Source organism: Neophocaena asiaeorientalis, unplaced genomic scaffold, assembly GCF_003031525.2.
Source record: "Neophocaena asiaeorientalis asiaeorientalis breed wild unplaced genomic scaffold, Neophocaena_asiaeorientalis_V1.1 scaffold342, whole genome shotgun sequence".
NCBI classification, from domain to species: domain Eukaryota; kingdom Metazoa; phylum Chordata; class Mammalia; order Artiodactyla; family Phocoenidae; genus Neophocaena; species Neophocaena asiaeorientalis.
In genome coordinates this window covers 3,309,163-3,313,073 of record NW_020174037.1, presented here as the reverse complement: position 1 = coordinate 3,313,073, position 3,911 = coordinate 3,309,163, and the positions used below count along the sequence as shown (strand labels likewise).

Below are 3,911 nucleotides of genomic sequence, written 5' to 3'. Positions count from 1 at the left end.
GCAAACACGAAGGGGCGCCCGGAGGGTCAAGGAGCAGCTTTTGTTGGCTGTTGAAGTCAGCCTGCTGCAGGGGCCTGTCCTGCAGCCAATCCTCAGGGCTAGGATGGGGTAAAGGGGAGATTCTAAGGGCTTTGGAGCTCTGAGTCACCAAAACATATCTCCCAAGCCCCCCGCTTACTTCCTCATTCAATTGTAATTGAGGTAATTGCCACGGAACCTACACATGGCGTCTGGGAGCCAGTGAACGTGGGTTCAAACCCCACGTGCTAGCTGTGTGCCTGGGGCCAAGCCACGTCGCCTCCCTGACTCTCAGTTCTTTATCCATAACATGGGCTTGTGAGAAGGAGATGGCGGAACCCAACCAATGTGTCCATTTGGCCCATTCGGTGTTGTTTTAGTTCCTCTTTGCTCTATTGGATTGGTTGTTCCTTGTAAAACTTGAGAGAATGTACCTCAAAGTACAAGTTTCCAACTTCTTGAACTAATCAGAAGGCCTGCCGCTCGGGCATGCAGGGTCCATGGCTGCGATTTAGAGGGACGTGCTCACTTCAGTTTTCCACTGTCCCCACCGCTCCCTCCCTCCCGCAATGATATCACCTGCTCCTGGGATGGGGCATTTACTACCCCTGCTGTAAAAACCATTTGGCCAGAGTCCTGAAACTCTGGGCACCCTGACAGCAGAGAGTCTCACCGATGGTCGTGCATCAACCTCCCCTGCCCCCAGAGCCCAGCACAAGGCCTGGCTGGATACTCAGCCATTCGTTTGTTTAACAAATACATATACTCAGCCATTCGTTTGTTTAACAAATACATATGTGTTGAGTCTCTGCTTCATGCAGGCACCTCATGAGGGGTAGGACATTGAGCAACAAACAAGCCAGACACGAATAGTATCTCACAAGTATCCATGAGACAAGCTTGGTCATTATCCCTGACACACAGGTGAGATAGGGAAACTGAGGGACCAAGAAAGGCAGGACCTTGCTTGAGATCCCAGGATAGGGCAAGATTCAAACTCGGTTCTGCTGATTCAGACCAATCCATGTTCTGAACCAGGGCTCTGCAAACTACAGCCTAGGAGCAAAATCTTGCCCACCACCTGTTTTTATAAATAAAATCTTGCTGGAGCACAGCCAGGCCCATTGGTTTACATTGTCTGTAGCTCCTTTCACAGGATAATGGTAGAGTCGAGTGGGTGCAGCAGAGACTAGGATGCCCCTCAGAGCCTAAAATATTCACTATCTAGCCCTTCACAAAGCAAGTTTGCCAGCCCCTGCTCTGAGCCACTATTCTGAGCCTCCTGCCTTCATGAAACGTCACTGCTCTCATAAAATTATACTGGGGTGGGAGTGGAGGTGTTAGACAATAAAAAAATACATTAAAAAGGCACATGCTTGGGCTTCCCCGGTGGCGCAGTGGTTGAGAGTCCGCCTGCCGATGCAGGGGACGCGGGTTCATGCCCCGGTCCGGGAGGATCCCACGTGCCGCGGAGCGGCTGGGCCCGTGAGCCATGGCCGCTGAGCCTGCGCGTCTGGAGCCTGTGCTCCGCAACGGGAGAGGCCACAACAGTGAGAGGCCCGCGTACCACACACACACACACACAAAGGCACATGCTAAGCAATAAGATCTTACTGTATAGCACAGGGAACTATATTTGATATCCTGGGATAAACCATAATGGAAAAGAACATAAGAAAGAATGTATATATACATATATATATATATATATATATATATATATATATGTATATGTATAACTGAATCACTTTGCTGTACAGCAGAAATTAACACCACATTGTAAATCAACTAAACTTCACTAAAAATAAATAAATAAGTAGAAAGGCACATGCTAAGTCGAGCAGGCCTAGGTTGCTCTGATACTGAGTACTCAGGGAAGGCCTTTAAATAAAGCCCATTGGGCTAAGATCTGAGTGACAAGGAGCCAGTTACACTGAGAAGGGGAAGGAGAGCCTTGTGGCAGGGGGATGCGCCCAGCAGAGGCCCTAGGGCCTGAACAAGTGTGGTAGGCTCCAGGAGCACCAGGAAAGCCAGCATGCCAGAGTCCAGAGGGCAAGGAGGCGGGCACATGGGTAGAAAAGGGTCTGGTCCGAAGGACTTCCTGAAAATGTGTGAACACATGAGCTAAGCAGGGCCTGGATGTGACATGAAACCTCCATCTGACGTGCGCTGGCTTTCTGCACCCAGATCCTCCCTTTAAACTGGCAGGACCTCCTCTCCCTGGGCTGTAAAATCAGTTCTCACTCTGAGCCGCCCTTCTGGGACTGGTGTGGGTCAGAGGCAATAAAGACATGACGGAAAAGCCCTTGGCAACCATTCAGGGCTGCCCTGAGACTTGACGGCTGCCCCGGACGTGTGGGCTGAAGTGTGCTGGGAGGTTCTGACCCCCAAGAGCTGGAGACCCCTGAGATCCAGCCTCCTCCCTTCCCAGCCCGGCTGGCTTGCGGTGTAGCCTCACACAGGCCCCTCGGCCAGGCCGCCTCCCCTTCACGTAGCCCTTGGCTAGTGGGAAAGTTTTGAAAAAAGGAAAGGTGGCCATTGGAGGGGGCCACAGACGGGGGTGCCTGGTAATATGTGACCAGAGCAAAGCAGGATTTCTAACTGTCATTTATCTAGTTCCTGGGTCTTTGTTGCCAGGGGTACTGCTAAGCACCCGTTTCAGTGACTGACTTGTCAATCCGTAAGGAATTAAAAAGCGAAGAAATGAATTACATGAGTAATGCTCAGAAAAAAGCCAGAGTCAGCTTCCCACCTCCACCACTTATAAGCTGTGTGACTTGTGGAAAATCACAGCCCCACTATCGGTCTCAGTCTCCTCACCTGTCAAGTGGGAATACCACCTCCTACAAAAGGTTGTTCTGAGGGTTAAGTAGAATCGGAGTAATTACGTGAAGCACTTAGCAGAATGCTGGCTTCACAGTAGCTCTCCAAAATATTAGCACCTATCTTTCCCCTCTTGGACCCCAGCGGTCTCGCAGCACACCTGGCACAGCTGGGCTGGGGGAAATTCTGAACAGCGCAGGAGGGAGTAGGTTTCCGAAGCCTTTGTGTGCTTGAGGAACGCAGAATGAGCTGGCCCTTTGGGACACAGGGATGAGCGTCCTGAGAAAGCCCAGGGTAACAAAATGTCCTATGATGTAGCTTCATTCATTCATTCATCCACTCAACAACAACAACAAAATTTTTGCATTATAGTTGATTTACAATACTTACCTGGCAGGGAAGATACCACGATCGTGAAGGTGGTTTTCCCAAGGCAAGGCTTATCCATTTCACGCAACAAAAATTGACGGGGCACCCGCCGTGTGCTGGGCCCTGCAGGAAGGCAGGGCATACAGAGAAGAGGAAGAGAACAGGTGTCAGGTAGCTACCAGATCTCCAGGTTGGAGACGGATGAACAGCACACAGTGGGCACACAAGTTAATCATGGCTAAAGGCAATGAGTCATGGCCATTTTCCTATGTTCTCTGGGTGCTGATGTAGCTCAAACACAGGCAGAGTAGTCCTTCCTGCTCATGGGAAAACATCACCTCAATCCAAAAGCATGACAAGGGGCTTCCCTGGTGGAGCCAGTGTTCGAGACCCTGCCTGCCAATGCAGGGGACACGGGTTCGAGCCCTGGCCCGGGAAGATCCCACATGCCGCGGAGCAACTAAGCCCGTGCGCCCCAACTACTGAGCCTGCGCTCTAGAGCCCGCAAGCCACAACTACTGAGCCCACGTGCCACAACTACTGACGCCTGCATGCCTAGAGCCCGTGCTCCTCAACAAGAGAAGCCATGACAATGAGAAGCCCGCACACTGCAACGAAGAGTAGCCCCTGCTCGCCGCAACTAGAGAAAGCCTACGCACAGCAACGAAGACCCAACACAACACAGCCAAAATTTTAAAAAC

General features: G+C 51.2%; 1 pseudogene; it reads left to right on the top strand.

The window, feature by feature from the left end:
- The first annotated feature begins 3,223 nt into the window (after positions 1–3,223).
- Positions 3,224–3,345, top strand: LOC112405343 (uncharacterized; annotated as a pseudogene).
- Positions 3,346–3,911: the final 566 nt, after the last annotated feature.